The sequence below is a fragment of the Ornithorhynchus anatinus genome, chromosome X3, assembly GCF_004115215.2.
Source record: "Ornithorhynchus anatinus isolate Pmale09 chromosome X3, mOrnAna1.pri.v4, whole genome shotgun sequence".
Lineage (NCBI taxonomy): Eukaryota > Metazoa > Chordata > Mammalia > Monotremata > Ornithorhynchidae > Ornithorhynchus > Ornithorhynchus anatinus.
In genome coordinates this window covers 1818284-1837375 of record NC_041751.1, presented here as the reverse complement: position 1 = coordinate 1837375, position 19092 = coordinate 1818284, and the positions used below count along the sequence as shown (strand labels likewise).

The following is a 19092-nucleotide window of genomic DNA, read 5'->3' as shown; positions in this document are numbered from 1 at the left end:
GCCCGGGGCGTCTTGCAGGTGGCCCGAGGGTCCGGCCGGGGGGCGTCCAGCCGGCGGTCGTCCGGCGGGGGGCGTCCTGCAAGGAGCCCGAGGACCGGGTCCGGCTGGGGGCGTCGTCCGGGCCGCGCGAGGACCGGCTCCGCCCGGGGCGTCCCGCACGCAGTCCGCGGGAGGGCGGGACCGGCTCCGGCTCCGGCCGGGGGCGTCCTACGAGTAGCCCTCGGGGGTGGGGGGCGACTCCGGGCCCGCCCCCGCCCGGAGCCCCGCCGGCAATGGCGCCCGCCGCCTCCCGGAGGTGATGCCAGGCGATGCCAGGCGATGCCAGGCGATGCCCGCCGGTCCCTTCCCGGTCCCGGCGCCTATCACAGCAAAGCCGTCAGTCCCTCGCCCACCGCCCCCCTCTCCTCCTCGCCCGCAGAAAGGGGTGGGCACTGCCCCTGCCCCACCGGAGGAGGAGGAGGAAGAAAGGAGGAGGAGGGAGAGGGGCTTGGGGGCCACTAGGACCCCGGCCTCCTCCCGGTGAAGCCCAAGGATGCTCCCCCTCCGAGCTTCGCTGGCAAGGTGAGTGCCGCATTCCCCCGGAGCAGAGGGAGGAGGAGGAGGAGGAGGAGGAGCAGGAGGAGGGAAAAAGGAGGAGGAGGGAGGAGGAGGGGGCTGGACGAGGCCACCCCCCCCCCGCCCAAGCCCCCTCCGGGGAGCCCTCCCGGCTGCCGACGTCCCGCAGGATGGGGCCTGGTGGCTGGAGCGGGTGGGGGGTGGTCCGGGGGGGGGGGGAGGAGGGGGATGAAGGGGAGGAGGGGGATGGGGAGGGGAGTCTACCCAGTATCCATCAATCGAGGGGCGGGGGAGGGGCCCCCACCGGGAGCCACACACAGGCCCAAGCCGGGTACCGGGAGGGAGGGGAATGGGCCTCCTGTCATCCACATCCCTCCCTGGCTGCCAAGACGAGCATCTCCTCCGGGCAGAGAATACTAAAAAAAAAAAAAAAAATCCCGGGCGGGTACGTATTTCCAAATCCCGGCGGGTGGAAGGGCTTTAGGAATTCCAGAATTCCAGAAGGGATCGGGCCGGGGGGAAGGACGGGCTCGGCGGGGCCGGACCCCCGCACTCCAGGGGGGTGGATGCCTGAAATCATCCAGGGAAAACCTGCGAGGCCTTGATGCCCGTTTGCCCGTGGCCACCAAGTCCACGGCGTCTGGCACACGGTCGGCGCTTCACGAATACCGTCATTAGTATTATTTATTATTATTATTATTATTATTATGCCCTCTGCTACCTTGTTCCCCGATTTGCCGGTGGCCATCCCGTCCACGGTGTCTGACACACGGTCGGCGCTTCACGAATACCCTCATTATTATTATTAATTATTATTATTATGCCCTCTGCTACCTTGTTCACCGATTTGCTTGCAGTCATCCCGTCCGCAGTGTCTGGCGCATAGTCGGCGCTTAATAAATACAGTCGTTATTATTAATTATTGTTATTATGCCCTCTGCTACCTTGTTCGCCGATTTGCTTGTAGCCACTCTGTCCTCAGTGTCTGGCACATGGTAAGGGCTTAATAGATACCATCAGTATTATTTATTAATATTAGCATTATTATGCCCTCTGCTACCTTATTCGCCAATTTGCCTGTAGCCACCCCGTCCACAGTGTCTGGCACATAGTCGGTGCTTAACAGATACCATCCTTATTATTTATTAGTAGTATTATTATGCCCTCTGCTACCCTGTTCGCCGATTTGCTTGTAGCCACCCCGTCCACAGTGTCCGGCACAAAGTAAGCACTTAACAGATACCGACATTATTAATAATGATCATTATTATTATTATGCCCTCTGCTACCTCGTTCCCATCGTCCTTCATCCTGCTCACGATTAAGGAGCTGCTTCTTAATGTCCAAACACAACCTCCCCTGCTCTAATTTAGGGCCACTTCCTCTTCGGCCCTCGATGGAAGAGTAACAATAAAAATAATAATAATTACGGTATCTGTTAAGCGCTTACTATATGCAATAACTGTGGTATTTCTCAAGCTCTTCCTCTGGGCCAGACACTGTACTAAGCGCAGGGCTGGATAGGAGCAAAAGGGGGCTGGACAAGAGTTCTCGCCCCACGTGGGGCTCACAGGCTCCATCCCCGTTTTACAGATGAGGTAGCTGAGGCACAGAGAAGCGCAGTGACTTGCCCAAGGCCATCCAGCAGTCAAGTGGCCGATGCGGAATTAGAACCCATGACCTTCTGACTCCCAGGCCCGTGCTCTATCTATCCGCTACACCAGGCCGCTTCTCAGAGGAGGAAAATAACTTGTCAATCTCCTCCACTTACTTGAAGCGATCCCTTGGCTTTCACCTTTTTGTACTTCCCCCAGCACTCAGTCCAGTGCTTGGCACATAGAGTTTAACCAACAACACATTGTTATTTTATTCATAAGCTCCCTAAAATCCCACCTTAATCCCCCAAACGGTACAAACCTATCAGCCATTTTCCCAGCATTTATGGGAACCTCAGCAACCTCAGCTGTTGGGTACTTAAGGTATATTTAAGTCTACATTCAGTGACTTGTTCTGATTCGTTTTGGGTTGTTTTTTTGAATGTCTGTTGCACTCTTTTGTCCGTTTCTTCCACTAGAAGATAAGATCCTTGCGGGCAGGGAACACGTCACTGTGTTGTTTCCCAAACGCTTACAGTTTACTGTGCCCCGAGAGAGCTCAATAAATACTACTGTTTACTGCTATCTCCCCATTTTCTTCACCCTTGATACCCTGCAGGTGGGGCGGGAGACTCCCATACCCTCTCCACGGATAAATGGGGATAAACTGAATAAATTCATTCAATAAATACGATTGAACGAATGAACGATCAAGGTGTCTCATCCAAAAACGGATCACGAGGGAAGCCCTCGTTCTTTTGTACCACACGGTGGGTTGAAATGACTGGGACATTTTTGATTTTCAACCCAGGTTTCTGCCGTTGGATAGTAGGTATGATATGAGCCAGGGTTAGGTCACAAAGTGCTAAGCGCATCGACCTCATTTCAACTCTCAAGTGTTCAAATTATACTCCTGTATATAAAGGACGAGATTTATCAGCGTGACTGAGGAAAAACTGGAAAGTAGGATAATTCCCAGTCCAGTCAAGTCTTTCCATCTCACCTAACTGAAGTTGCATCAGCTTATTATACCTGAAGACATCCAGTTGCCACAAGTCGATCAATGGTCACTTACTATGTGCAGAATGCTATACTGCTTGGAAAAGTACATTGTGATCATATTTACTGGGCGCTTACTATGTGCACGGCACTGTCCTGAACGTTTGGGAGAGCACAATGTAACGGCGTTGGGTACAGGGCCGTTTCTCCAACCTCTTTGCTGAAATTCTTGCATTTCCCGGAACTCTGGCTGTGCTTTACTTTAGAACTGTGACCTGGGGAGGAGGTGTGTGACCTTGTTTTGTGGAGTGACAAGTTTACTGAACACGGTGATCTCCGACAATATAAAACACGGAGATAACAGGAAGAAAATGAAGTCAACCGTTTCCTAGTCCTAAAACCGCATTGATTTCAAAATGAAGTTCCCGTTAATGAAACGGAAGAATGTGAAGAAAATCAAAGGTATAAAGTTGACCTTAATGTTCTATACATGTAATTTCCCAGATAGAGTGTAGTTGTATTTGAAATTTCACAAATGGTAATTGGTGGAGGAATATTCTCTAAAGCTCCTCTTCCAGTGCTATACGAAGATGGGTAACAAAATGAAAAGCTCAATTGAGTCATCTGTTCTGCAATCTATTGTCGACTTTATTAACGTTGCCCATAAACGACTATGTCCCATTTAGAGCGCTATCTGAATTTCAGTACTAACAGTGGTTTGTCTTGGAACTGACTTGTATCAGGAAAAGGAGAAGCAGAGTTGCCTGGGGGATAGAGCCCGGGCCTGGGAGTCAGAAGGACCTGGGTTCTAATCCCGACCCCGCCACTCGTCCGCTGTGTGACCTCGGCAGGTCACTTCACTTCTCGGGGCCTCGGCTACCTCCAGTGGGAATTGAAACTGGAGCCCTAAGTAGGACACTGACTGTGTCCAACCTATCTTGCATTTACCTCAGTGCATAGTACAGTGCCTGGCACATAGTGAGTGCTTCACAAATACCATTTTAAAAAACATAAACAGAATAGGCTATTCCGAATGTAATCTGTATACAAAGGCGGTAGCCAGTGGGAGGTCATCTCCTGTTACCCAGTGCTACATTGTTTTCTCCCAAGCCCTTAGAACAGGGCTCTGCGCACAGTTAGTGCTCGATAAATACGATTGACTGATTGACCAGTGTGTCTCCTTAGCTGTACTCTAAAAAGAGATATGGCAACTGGAAGGTTCACATACCCCATTCCCCACCAAAAAAAAAAAAAACAATCAAATCCCATTTTGACCATCCATCTGTAACTGTCCTTCCTGTTGGACAAGGACACTGTTGAAGGTGAGAGTCACCCATGTGTCGATGAGAAGCAATTTTTTCCCCCCGTACCCAGCTCCTTGCCTCATTCCATCCCCAAATACAGCAGCTCAGAGAGAGAGCAAGGCCTCTATCAAAAGCAGATTGAGGTTGCCTTCGTTAAACTTATTTAATTAAGGGGGAGGGGAGAGGTGTATCCTATCTCCAGCAGGACTTGCCCTTAATATTTTGTATAATAACGACTTGCCTGCTGGGTGAACTTGGGCAAGGCCTTTAACCTCTCTGCGCCACAGCTCCCTCGGATGTACAATGGGGATTTAAGGCCCCTTCTTCCTCCCTCAAAGCCTGTGAGTCTTGTGCGGGAAAGGGACCGTGAGTGAGCCGATCATTTGTACCTTACCCCAGAGCTTAGCACAGTGCTTGGCACATAGGGCTTAATAGATAGCACCATTAACGGTAATGGGTTACGCTGCGTATGGTTGGATCGACCTTCTCCCCCCGTGACCAATGCCGGACACTGCAAGGCAGCAGGCAGGGGTGGGTATTGAATTTATTTTTTTAATTTAATGGTATTTGTTAAGCACTTACTATGTGCCATGCACTGTGCTCAGCACTGAAATGGATACAGGTTAATCAGGTTGGACACAGTCCTTGTCCCATGTGGCAATCCCACAGTCTTAATCCCTATTTTACAGATGAGGTCGCTGAGGTACAGAGATGCGAAGTGATTTGCCCAAGGCCACACAGCAGACAAGAGGCGGAACCGGGATTAGAACCCAGGTCCTTCTGGCTCCCAGAAAGTTGATCTAGTCTCCTCTACAGTATACACAGTTCTATCGGTATTTTAATACCGGTTGGTCGTATGCCAGCGGAAAAGCGCAGCAATAACACACCAAAGAAAACAAATACAAAAAATTGTTTCACACATGCCCTAGGACATTTGGATATAAACTCATCTTCCAGTCTAAGCTCATCGTGGGCAGGAAATGTTTCTACCGACTTTATTGTGTCCCACTCTCCCAATAACTCAGCACAGTGCTCTGCACACGGTTAGTGCTCGATAAATACCATTAATTGATCTGACTTCTTTTAAGAAAAGTATCCCCTGGATATTGCGTTCCGTCAAGGAAGCAGTGTGGCCTAGTGGATAGAGCACAGGCCTGAAAATCAGAAGGACCTGGGTTCCAATCCCAGCTCCACCATTTGTCTGCTGTGTGACCTCGGGCAGGTCACCTCACTTCTCTGGGCTTCGGTTACCTCATCTGTAAAATGGGGATTGAGACCGTGAGTCGACGGGGACCGAATGCAACCTGATTTACTCGTACCCACCCCAGCGCTTAGCACAGTGCCTGACACATAGTAAGCACTTAACAAATACCATAATTATTATCATTATCCCTTTCCCCAGCCAGTGTTTGCCCTTCCACTCCCGCCCTCCCAAGGTGTAAACCCTATAATTCCAGAATCTCCCTTCCACATCCGCCCCAACTCAAAGCACCGGCCTATGTCTCCTGCCTCAAACAAAAACTCCTCACCATCAATTTCAAGTAGTAGTTGTAGAAACAGCATTTATTGCTATTTAAATAAATAGTACGATCCTCCAAATAGTATTTAGAGAAGCAGCGTGGCCTAATGAAAAAAACCCGGGCCTGGGAATCGGAGGACCTGAATTCTCATCCCAGCTCTGCCACTTGCCTGCCGTGTAACCCTGGGCCAGTCCCTTAACATCTCTGTGCCTCAGTCTCCTCATCTGCGAAGTGGAGATTCGATACCTGTTGGCCTTCCTCCTTGGGACCGGGAGTCCCACGTGGGACTTGATTATCTGGTGGTGCTTAACAAATACAATTATTAGGCTCTAATTGTGTGCAAAGCGCTGTACTAATCACTCGGAGTGAATACACTCTCTCCCAACTCACCCCACCTTATCTGTCCTCTTTGTTCACCCACCGTTCCCCTAACGGCTTCACTCCTTCCAAGTCAGCTTTCTCTTTGATCCTGATTACTATTAGGGTATCTGTTAAGCGTTTAGCATGTACCTACCATTGTTCTTAGCCGCCGGGACAGATACAAGGTAATCAGGTTGTCCCACCTGGGGCTCACGGTCTTAATCTCCATTTTACAGATTAGGAAATGAGGCACAGAGAAATTAAGTGACTCGCTCAAACTCACTGAGCAGACACGTGGCGGAGCCGGGATTAGAACCCACATCCTCTGACTCCCAGACCCATGTTCTTTCCACTAAGCCACACCGCTTCTCTTTACGTTCCACCTCCATCCTTTAACTCACAGTGTTTCCCAGTTTGAATCTCCCTCCTCGTTCACGTCAGATGGCGGCTCTCTCCCAATTCAGAGGCCTCCTCCAACAAATCTTCCCCAATTAATTTCCCGGCACCCGACGCCGTCCGAACCCATCGGCCCCCCTCTGGCACTTACCTTATCATCCGATTATCCCCAGTGGTTTCCTCCGCGTTTATGCTTTTCTAGAGGGTTGCAAATGAATCTATGGACTTGCTCAAATGTATGGCCGGGGAAGACTTCAAGTAGCACCTTCACCCAAATTCCACGTGCGCTCACACGGTATTATTTCAGAGTCCTTGTGAAGATTGCCCGTGTTCTCCAGGGAATTTCCCCATTTGGCCTTGGAAAAGTTGACATCTAAAAGCCTCTACCTCCTCCTTTTGGCATGCTCTTGTCATTACCCGTGACCCCGGTTTTGCCAAAATGTGCAGATGCTCTTTGACCTCTCCCTCCCCACCGATAAACTCTCCTAGACCCCCATATAAAGTGATTTTTTTTAAAGCAGAGCCCCTGCTTCTTCTTCCATCTTCCTTGTGTTCTATTCAGCTTTTTTTAAAGCTGCCATTCTTTTCCTCTGGCAAAACTTTTCTCCTCAGGGAACCTATCTGGTTCCATTATTTAAGGAAGCCCAAAATTCATTTAGCAAAAATATTTTCACAGCCACCCTCTCAATCAATCAGTGCTGCGTATTGAGCGCCTCTTCCGTGCAGAGCACCGTACGGACACTTGGGAGGGTAGAAGAGAGTTAATAGGCAGGATCGGAGAAGCGGCATGGTGTAGCGGGTCGAGCACGGGCCTGGGAGTCAGAAGGAGCTGGGTTCTAATCCCATCTCTGCCACTTGTCTGGTGCTGGGTGGCCTTGGGCAAGTCACTTCACTCTGCCTCAGTGACCTCATCTGTGAAACGTGGATTAAGACCGTGAGCCCCATGTAGAATAGGAACAGAGGACATGCTTTCTGACTCCCAGGCCTGTTCTCTTTCCTCTTGGCTACACTGTTCCTAAAATGACAAATTGACAAATGACATAAACAAGCAAGCAGGCAAATACATCGATGAGCTGTAAAAAAGCCAAACAAGTGAACAGTCCCCTCTAGACTGTAAACTCATTGTGGGCAGGGGATGTTCCTGTTTATTGCTGTCCCGTACTCTCCCACGTGCTTAGTACAGTGCTCTGCACACAGTAAGCGCTCGATAAATATCACTGAACGAACATTCATAATTAAATCCTGAAATAATTATAATGAATACTAGAAATAATCTCTCATGTAGCGTGTGCTGGAGCAGCCAGTAGAAGAATCTAATTCTCTAGTTTTCTCTAATACTGTTTTACTCTAGGCTGCGAGAATGAGGAGAATATGGCTACCCCTATGGGACTGGAAGATCGATGCCGAATTTTGTCATCTAGTAACCAAGCAGAGATCACCCTGCTGTCGGCTCTCTACGTGTCCACTGACCATTCATTCATTTAATCGTATTTATTGAGTGCTTACTGTGTGCAGAGTACTGTATTAAGCGTTTGGGAGAGTATGTTTCAATAATAAACAGTCACATTCCTTGCCCACGACGAGTTTAGAGTCTAGAGTTGGGCAGATGGACACCAATACAAATAAATAAAATAAAATTACAAATATATACCTAAGTGCTGTGGGGCTGGGAGAGGGGAAGAGCAAAGGGAGCAAGTCAGGGTGAGGCAGAAAGACGTGGGAGATGAGGAAAAGTGGGGCTTAGTCTGGGAAGGCCTCTTGGCAGAGATGGGCCTTCAAAAGGCTTTGAAGTTGCGGGGGAGAGTAATCATTTGTCGGATTTGAGGGAGGGCAGAGGCAAGACGTGAGCTAGGGGTCGGCCGATGGGAGTTTCTTGCAGGAAAACACTCAGCTCTTTCCAGTATAATCCCACCAATCAATCATTGGTTTTTATAGAGCATTTACTATGAACAGAGCACCGTACTAAGCATTTGGAAACTGCAAGGCACGTCCCCTCCAAGAGGCCTTGCTAAGGCCCCCTTTCCTCTTCTCCCACTCCCTTCTGCGTCGCCCTGACTTGCTCCCTTTATTCATTCCCCCCCCCCCCCAGCCCCACAGCACTTATGTACGTATCCATAATTTATTCATATTAATGTCAGACTCCCCCTCTAGACTGTAAACTCATTGTGGGCAGGGAATGAATCTGTTTATTGTACTCCCTCAAGAGCTTAGTACAGTGCTCAGCACATAGTAAGCGCTCAATAGACAAGATTGACTAACCGATAGTCAACCGAAAGCCCCTCTAGACTGTAAGCTTCTGTGCACAGGGAACATATCTATCAACTCTGTAATATTGTACTCTCCCAGGTGCTTAGTACAATGCTCTGTATTCAGTAAGCTCGCACTAAATATGATTAATTGGTTGATTGATTGATTGATTGAAATGGTACCTCTAAAGAGGCTTCGTGGATAGAGCACGGGTCTGGGAGTCAGAAGGTCATGGGTTCTAATCCTCGTTCCTCCACTTGTCTGCTGGGTGACCTTGGGCAAGTCGCTTCACTTCCCTATGCCTCGATTACCTCATCTGTAAAATGGGGATTGAGACTGGGAGCGCCACGTCGGACAGGGACCGTGTCCAACCCGATTTGCCCGTATCCACCCCAGCGCCTGGTACGGTGCCTGGCACACACTCAGCACTTCACAAATACCACAGTTATCATTTTCTCGGTCCAGCTCTGGTTGGTCTAAACACAGAGCTGGTCCAAGAAAATGGCTTCCTCTGTGTTTAGACTTCTTCAGACTGGAGGTCCTGGCCCTCCGAACACGTTCAGCGCATGAGGCGGTGAGGTCACGAAGCCCGCCCCTTGCAGATATTCCGGGCAGCAGTTTCACGGCCACGTAAGAGCTCGGACCGTCTGCAAAACGGACAGGATTCTTTCCGTCGATCTGATACAGTCCCGAGTCTCCGAGGACTTCTTCAGGTCATGGATTTAGCGACGCGTCTTGCCGGGAGCCAGTCCCCTCCCAGATCTCACCTTCTGATGACGCAAAACTGATCCGGGACCCAGGGTCAGAACACGACTTCTGCACCGGCCTCAGAATTCTCCTTCTGTCTGAGCAAACAGCTGGCCGGGCTGCTTCTCACGAAGGTTTTCCCCACATATGCTAACCTGTAGCAAATCGGCCTGCTGCACGCGCTCTGCTTCTCGCTCGGTAAATGGGCCGCCATCTGGTACAGTGTCTGAAGCGTGTCGGGTGCCCATCAGCATGTCTAGACAGGCGAGGCGGGTCTGCCCTAAGGGGGACCCACAGAGGAGACCAGATTGCCATCACCTCTGGAAGGTAGTGGGGAGACTTCACTCTCCCCAGCGTACGAGAAGCAGCGTGGCCTGACCGAGAGAGAGTCAGAAGGATCTGGGTTCTAATCCCAGCTCCACCACCTGCCTGCTGGGTGACCTGGGGCAAGTCACTTCGTTTCTCTGTGCCTCAGTTCCCTCATCCGTAAAATGAAGCTTAAAACTGGGAGCCTAATGTGGGACAGGGATTGGGTCTGACTTGATCAGCTTGTATCTCTCCCGGACTCGGCCAGAGAAAGGGCTTTAGTGTCTTCCCAGACGGTGAGACAGTCACATCGGGTGTCGTATAGGGGCGCCACAAAATCAATTAGACCGGGAGCCCGCGGGATGTCGATCCAGCCTTGCTAACCACATCCTTGTTGATGGAAATCGGGACGGAGGCCACCATCCAGCCTCGGCCGACTCTTCTTTCACTCTTGGATAATCCCAGCTCCACCACTTGTCTTCTGTGTGACCTTGGGCAAGCCACTCCGCTTCTCTGGGCCTCTGTTCCCTCCTCTGTAAAATGGTGATTGAGGCTGTGAGCCCCACGTGAGACATGGACTGTGTCCAATCTGACTAGCTTGTATCTACCCCAGCGCTTAGTAAAATGCCTGGCATACAACAAGCGCTTAACAAAACCCATTAAAAAAAGGAGTGGGGGATGAGGAGTAGGGTCAGTAAGTCAATCAATTGTATTTATTGAGCACTTACTGTGTGCAGAGCACTGTACAAGCTCTTGGGAGAGTCCAACAGAACAATAAACAGACATTCCCTGCCCACAAGGAGCTGAATTTGGGACTCCACGACGTGCCTAAGTATCCTAACAACAAGCCCCAGCTCGCTGAGGGACCTAAATTGAACATGGACAAAGAAATTTCAGCTCAGGGGGGGAAGTCCAACAGGAGCAGCTAGAGGTCAGGATGGGACTCCGGGATTAATCCAACACTTAAGAACAGGCTGGTTTTTCTGGTTTGGGGGGAGAGAATGAACAGAATGGGCAATCTCACACAAGTGGTAAATAAAAAATGACCTCAGGCACCAGCTGCCCAAAGAAGCGCCAAGGGAGTGGAGAGAGGGGAATTCCTCCGATTTTAAAAAAAAAAACAACCAACAAAAACCCCATTTCTGACTCATCTGATAATGTTTGCTCATTATGGGCAGGGAACAAGGTCGGCTAATTCTGTTGTACTGTACTCTCACAAACACTTCGTACAGTGCTCTGTACAGAGAAAGTGCTCAAAAAATACCATTGCTTGTTCGATTGACCGAATCTTTCTATATCCCACTCCAAAATCCTTGTAAATTACATTGCTGACAGTGGAGAGGTGAACAATTCTTTACGCAAATGCACAAAATTGACTTTGGCAGTAGAAGTGGAACGGATCCATACATCAAATTAGCTTCCTTAGGGCAGTGGAGAAATTAACTTAAGGAGAGACTTAGGGAGAAATTAACAACATTTAAAAATTAAATCTGGGGTTTGAGGGCACACCAACTCTCATTTTTTACCAATGAATTGAGAGGTAGAAATCAAAGTAAATGGATTCTTCCCCATTCAAATGTTTAGTGCAATGCTCCCCCCCAGTGCTCCATAAATCCATTATATTTTACTCTCTTTAGCACTCAATACAGTGCTCTGCATATAGTCAGATTCTCAAGAAGTGTGATCGATTGACTGATCTAGGTTATTAAGTGAAACTAGAAAACCCCATATTCCAGAATAATCTTTTAATGGTTTTTTTCCAGACTAGTGAAATGTTCACGGCCAGAAGACTTGCTACCCAGACAAGGTTTACATAACCGTGATATCCTTCTGCAAACTGTCTGTAAAAAGGCCGTTGTCGTTAAGTTTTCACAGTTGTCACAAGTCCCGGCAGCCGCTTCCTCCAGGTAGCTTGATTTCTGCCAGGTAGAACCAAGGATAATTTGCGCTGGAGGACATCGTTTACCTGGTCTGCCAATCAGACCGTAAAAGAGGCTCTCGTTGCGTGTGTCTGTCTGTAGTTCTAGATCGTGGCTGAGTGGTAAGAGTGTAATGGTAGAGAAGCAGAGTGGCTCAGTGGAAAGAGCCCGGGCTTGGGAGTCAGAGGTCGTGGGTTCTAATTCCGGCTCCACCACCTGTCACCTCTGTGACCTTGTGCAAGTCACTTAACTTCTCTGTGCCTCAGTTGCCTCACCTTTAAAACGGGGATTAAGACTGTGAGCTACCCATGGGACGACCTGATTGCCTTGTATCTCCCCCAGCGCTTAGAACAGTGCGTGGCACATAATAAGCGCTTAACAAATATCATCATCATTACTATTATTATTATGACACTAGTCCCGGCACCATCGCTTCCCTGCTGTGTTAGCTTGGGCAAGCCGCTTCGCTTCTCTGTGCCTTTGTTTCCTCATCTGTAAAATGGGGGTTGAACAATTTCCCTCCCTCTTAGACCGAGCGCTCTGCATTCATTTAATTGTATTTATTGAGCGCTTACTCAATAAAGTGCTTGGGAGAGGACAATACAACAATATACAGACACATTTCCTGCCCAAAACGAGCTTAGGGTCTAGGGACAAGCTTACATTCTAGTGAGTCTATGAGACAGGGACTGGGACAGACATAGAGTAAATATTTAATAAGTATTTCAGTCAACCAGTTCTTCCTGTGTGGAGAGCACTGTACTAAGCCTCTGGGAGAGTACAACAGAGTCGGTAGACACATTCCCTGCCCACGATGATAATTATCGTGTGTACTCCACGATGGTATGAGGAATTGGAGGAGTCTGCCCGATGCTTTTGCCGGCCCCAAAGAGCAAAGTTATTGTTTTGTTAAACTGTTCTACACTGCCGCCTTCAAGGACGGGACCAGGAATCTGGAAGCCGGTGTCAGAATATGCCGCTGAAAGCCGGCTACGTCGAAAGAGTGCCCCAGCCACGGTCAGAAAGTCATCGTACCACAATTTAAGCGTTCCTTCAGGCTGGTAACTGTGTTTGGAAGCACACTCCCCAGACGACACAGCGATTCATTCATTCAATCAGCGATGATATGAGCAGCTCAAAAATGATCTGTTGGCTAGACGAATACAATATTACTTTATCCCTCCCTACACAAACAAACCCAGTTTCTCCATCACCGAAGAATGGGTAATTTCAGATTACAGCGTGAAGACTGTCTTTTCCCCATGCAGTTCCGTGGATCGGAAGCTACTCCACTCTGAAAATGGTGTCAAGGTGTAATCAGTTTCTCCTTTAATTCAGCCACGGCTACCTGGTTACAGGAAAAATGCTGCCTCTGGACTCTGGGTACCTAGAAAACCTAGTAGTCCTGATTTAACTTTGAGAACTTCGAAAAGGTTCACAGTCTCGGGGAGCACTTTTGTGTCTCTCGGTCTGAGCCAGGAAAAGCCTAAAATCTTGCTTCTCTTTTCATGCTTCCCGGCGTCCTTGTCTTATATTTTTAATCATCTTTGGGAGTGTCTGTTCCTAACCCCTTCCCCTGCTTATTCTTGGATAGGGAGTCCTCAGGGTCTAGGGACTGAATCTATACTTCGTCCATCTACTTCTTTCCCAGGGCCTAGTACAGTGCCTTGCACAGGGTAAGCACTCAATACTACGAGGGCTTCTACTATCCTTCCCCCTCCTCTTCCTCCACACGGAAGAAGACGCTGTCCCGAGTAACAAACGGTGCCGATTTAGCAGCACTGCTTCTCCTCTGAGGACCCCAGGTCTCTGGGGGAATAAGGTGAACCCCGATAGGGCACTCGGGGGCCTGTGGTATCCCCTGGGGTGCTGTGAAACAGGGGAGGACTGAGATAAAACTCAGTTGCTGAATGTGGGCTGCTACCCAAACTGGCCTCCGGGCTTCCAGATCACTTGAGTTTTCACTGTAATTGAGATTTAATTAGGTTTGTCTTTCATTCTGGAGAAGAGTCCCGTGCTCAGCCTTGGGGCACGATTCCAGAGAAGTTGGTCAGGGGCAGAAGCTGTTCGGATACCTGGGGATGTCGGCCAAGGCTCGATGCCTTCAATCTGAATGCCATCCGAAATGGACAGAGTGGGAATTTACATCCCCACAGAGGCTGAGGATACCTGTTTTTTCGTTGGTTCTTTCCAGCCTTTCCCCTCATCTCTGCTCCCTTCCACGGCTCTCTCAGCTGGGGTGGGTGGCCACTGGCCAAGGCTGACGGGGGGCTACTTGGTTGTTAGCTGCTGGAAGGCAGGGATTATGTCAACCAACTATTTTTTTTAACCAACGGTACTAAGTGCTGGGGTGGATACAAGCTAATTGGGGTTGAACACGGTCCCTGTCCCACGTGGGGCTCACGGTCTTAATCCCCATTTTACAGTTGAGGCAACTGAGCGACAGAGAAGTTAAGTGCCCAGGGTCACACAGCATGTCTTCATCCCCATTTTACAGATGAGGTAACTAAGGCACAGAGAAGTTAAGTGACTTACCCACAGTCACACAGCTGACAAGTGGCAGAGCAAGGATTAGAACCCAGGTCATTCCACTGGGCCGGGCTGCTTCTAGTAGGACACAGAATTTATTGAGGACCTCGAGGGTGTGAGCACTGAACTGGGGGAAGTGGGATTAAGAGGAGAGCAGCAGTCTGTTGGATTTTAAGGGAGAAGGATGGGAACGACGGGATGGAAGCTCAGGAAAGAGGTCTCGTGAGGTTGGTGGGGGAGAAGCAGAGTGCAAATTTTTTTCTCAGGCCCTTATGGGGAGAAAGCAGTACAATAACAGTAATGATGCTTGTTAAGTGCTTACTATGTGTCGAGCACTGTTCTAAGCGCTGAGTTACTTGCCCAGTGTTCCACCGCTGAAAAGCGGTGGAGCCAGGACTAGAACCCAGGTCCTTCGGACTCCCAGGCCTGTGTTCTATCCACTAGGCCACGCTGCAGAGGACTGGGGCATCTCTTGCAGCTCCTAAGAAGGTCTGGGAGTTCCGGGAACTGTTCCATAGGGTTGAGCGTTGGGAGCCCATTCCCACCTCTCCTCCCTTCCATCCTACCCAACCCGACCCTCTATCCGAACCTAGGGGGACTTGGCCTGGTCTGGGAAGCAGCATGGCTCAGTGGAAAGAGCACGGGCCTAGGAGTCAGAGATCATGGGTTCGAATCCCGGCTCTGCCACTTGTCAGCTGTGTGACTGTGGGTAAGTCACTTAACTTCTCTGTGCCTTAGTTACCTCATCTGTAAAATGGGGATGAAGACGGTGAGCCCCACGTGGGACAACCTGATTCCCCTGTGTCTACCCCAGCGCTTAGAACAGTGCTCGGCACATAGTAAGCGCTTACCAAATACCAACATTATTATTATTATTAGGAGTCGGAAAGACCTGGGTTCTAGTCCCCGCTCCGCCCCCTTGTCTACTGTGTGACTGTGGGCAAGTCACTTCACTACTCTGTGCCTCAGTTATCTCATCTGCAAAAGAAGGATTAAGACTGTGAGCCCCACGTGGGACATGGACACTTGGTCGCCTTATATCTGAATCACTTCACTTCTCTGTGCCTCAGTTATCTCATCTGCAAAAGAAGGATGAAGACGGTGAGACATGGACTGTGTGCAACTTGGTTACCTCACATCTGATCAGATATCTGATTGTACTCCAGCACTAGTAGAGGGGCTGGTTTTTGGTAAGCGCTTAACTACAACTTTAAAAAAAAGTTTTTAGCTCTATTCTCCTCCAACTGCCCTAGACGCTGGCCTTGTAGCCGTTCCTGGGGCTTAGATAACATCAAGATGATGAAGAAGGGGAGAAGGGGGTGCTCAGGGAGCAGTTACACCTGGCTATAGAATTCCTTTTATATTGAATTTCTCTGTACTCCCTGAAACTGGAGAGTGGCAGTTTTCCATCGAGTTGCATTTATTAAGACTTCCAGAGAGAGAGAGAAAATGGAATTGTGTCGATGAAACCTACAGAGGGGCAGAGTGTTCTCTCCTCCTGGGGTGCCCCAAGGTGGCCATGAGTTTCTCCTGGAGGGGAGATCTGACTCAGAAGCCCCCGGGCCCCGGTGCTAGACAGCCTAACCGGCTGGGAGTTATTGGCCGGGTCCAAGTCAAACAGAATTGTTTGGCGACTGGTAGTCTCCTCTAATCTGAAAAGAACAAGCTGCCATCCAGCCAACTAAGGGCAGACTTCCCGGCAAACTGGATAGGTGGTCTCCTCCAAACAGCCCAACCTTGGGCTAGTAGAGCTGATATCCGCAAGAAGCAGCATGGCTTAGCGGAAAGAGCCCGGGCCTGGGAGCCACAGGACCTAAATTCTAATCCCGGCTCCTCTCTGTCAAGGCTCTCTGAAAAACACATCTGGCAGAACACAGATTGTACACTCATCTCTAGACTGCAAACTTGTTATATTGTACTCTCCCAAGCGCTGAGTACAGTGCTCCGCACACCATAAGAGCTCAATAAATACGATTTACTGAATGATACCGAGAGGGCCATCAGGCTTGGCGGAAATCCCACCGCAATCGGGTCATTCTTTACCAGCCCGCCGTCGCCAACCCCAGATTGCCAGCCGTGTCCTTAAATTCACAGATAGTTTGTACAGATGAACCACAATCGAGTATGTCGGTCAAGCCCAGACGAAACCTTCGATGTCCGTAAACCCGGAGTGGCGGCCGGAGGAACTTCTGGGCACCTGGGGTGGCCAGCGTTGCTGAGCTACCCCAGGAAAAGAAGGGAGGGAGAGGTAGCTACTCACCTGGTCAGACGAGCCATCCCGCTGCCTCCTCTTCCTCCTCCGTGCCCCAGACCCACGCTGACAACTCCCGCCGGTCATCAGGTCCCCCATCCCTACCCCATTCAGGTTGGGTGTCCCCTCGGGAGGACGTGGAGCAGACCAAGAGACGGCGCAGCTGGAGTCTTCCACGCTCTTCCTGGGGCCGAGGGACGAGGAGGGTTTGGATTCATTCGGGAGCTTGCGATGTGTCTTCCCCTGAGCTGACGCTGAATTTCAGCATCTACGCTTTTGTGCGAAAGCCTCCACGGAATCGGTGTAAATGCCTCTTTCAAAAGAAAACACAGCTGATGATTGTAGATTGACGAGCGCAAGCAAAAGAGACTTGGAAAGTGAAAGAAAATCAGTGAGGCTTCAGGGGAAAGAAACAAGGAATAGCAGGGCAAAGATTGAATAATGAAAATAGTAACGCTCGGCGTTGAGCGTTGCTCATTCTGAAAATGCCGAGCGCTTGAAAACAAGATAGGTTACAGGCAGACAATTCTTTTGTAACAAGACTTCCATTTTACTTCAGAACATGAATATATACATATACAGAAGGGGGCAGAGCGAGAATGAGAGAAAAAACTGAGCGAGAGAAACGGAACCAGAGACAGAGACCCCACTGGAGTGGAAAGATGATACTAATGAAGATGAGATTTTAGCAGCTGACGGATGTGTGATACACATTCCCCTCCACATTGCGCATTCAACAGTCGCTCCTGGTGTCTGCTTCCTTCTGCGTTTCTTCCTTGGTGGGTTGCGACTCTTCCGAAGTCTTTGTCCTAAGACGGTAACCCAGACCCGTCTGAACTCCACTATCGTCTCCCAAATAGGCCTGGATGTGCTGCATCATTTGAGGTTTTCCTTTGTAGGGTCTAAACGTTTCTTTCGTCTGCATTTAAAGGCCTCCCATTTCAGCTAATCACAGAGCAGCAGTCTGGGCTTCTCATCCATCAGTCAATTCATCAATTGTATTTATTTATGATACCATCCGTCCAGCGCTTAGTATAGAGCCTGGCATAGTAAGCGCTTAACAAATACCACAGTTATTATTATTATTCACGAATCCCACTGAGAGATGGAATGAGCATTGGGTCGACTGCGGGGACTGACCAAGGCCCAAGGCTTTGTTCCTTGGGATCCAGTCTTTTCCTATTTTATTACGTGAGGCATAAAGGCAGGGCCAGATTAACTCCTCCCATGATCTCTGGTCTTAACCAGTTTTGGGTCCCATTACCACATATACACACCCAACACGTCACATCATTCTGACGACATTTAGAACTAACTCCCTGGCTAATCCTGGTCCAATCAATCATAAGGCAGAACACTATACTAAACACTCAGGGGGATACACTATAATAGAGTCGTTAGGCATGTTTATGGTCTAGTGTCTACAATCCACCCCCCTCAAAGTCACTCCCCTGCCCAGAGTTGCTGAGGCTCGCTCAAAGACACAGGAGAAAACCAGTGTGGCCTGGTAGGTAGAGCACAGGTTCTGGAGTCAGAAGGACCTGGGTTCTGATCCCAGCTCCACCACTTGTTTGATGGGTGACCTTGGGCCAATCAATTCACTTCTCTGGAACTCAGTTCCCTCATCTGTAAAATGGGATTAAGACCGTGAGCCCCATGTGGGACAGGGACTGTGTCCAACCTGATTACCTTATATCTACCCCAGTGCTTAGAACAGTGCTTAACAAATATCATTTAAAAAAAAAAGTATCCAGCCAACAAGAAGTCTCCTCCAAGTGCTTAGTACAGTGCTCTGCACATAGTAAGCGCTCAATAAATACTACTGAATGAATGAATTAATGATGAGAGGGATCCTGGCTGGGACACAGAACAATGCATGGAGCAGATGAGGGATAAAGTATGTATGTGAGATAGAGAGAGAGAGAGACAAAGAAAAAGAGACACAGACACTAAGAGAGAGAAAAAGAATCAGGGAGATACCGAGAAAGAGCAAGGGAAAGAAAAAGAGATAGACACAGACAGGGAAAAAACAAACACAAACTGTGGATGGGCCTCGTCATCTCTGAAGCCTCCATCTCTTTGAAACCCAGGTCCTTCCTGAATGGAAACGAAAGCCTCCTAAACCTTGTCTGCTATGTACAATGACTGTTGGCAGAACTAGATGGTTTGGGGCGGGGGTGAGGCGAAGAGGGCTTTCAGGCGGGGCTTCTTTCAGCTCTATTAATCCTAAAGAGAAGGAGGAGAAGGAACTACAACTCTTTTTTCACCATCTTACCTGACTAGAGGTAAAGATGCTGGATTTAGGAGGACCCACCACAAACTAGTCTTATCATGTTTTTATGAACAAAATTGAATTTGGTTAGG

The 19092-nt window shown here is 49.2% G+C and overlaps 2 long non-coding RNA genes across 2 annotated transcripts; one reads left to right on the top strand and one right to left on the bottom strand.

The window, feature by feature from the left end:
- The first annotated feature begins 232 nt into the window (after nt 1–232).
- LOC114807683 lies at nt 233–8264 on the top strand. Its single transcript, XR_003755756.2, has 3 exons — nt 233–561; nt 3416–3611; nt 8081–8264. It is a non-coding gene; the product is annotated as an uncharacterized LOC114807683 (long non-coding RNA).
- A 3495-nt stretch (nt 8265–11759) lies between these two features.
- Nucleotides 11760–14298, bottom strand: LOC103168608. The gene is made up of 2 exons (XR_003755757.1): nt 12984–14298; nt 11760–11948 (listed from the first exon to the last, which is right to left on the bottom strand). It is a non-coding gene; the product is annotated as an uncharacterized LOC103168608 (long non-coding RNA).
- Between the last annotated feature and the right edge of the window lie 4794 nt (nt 14299–19092).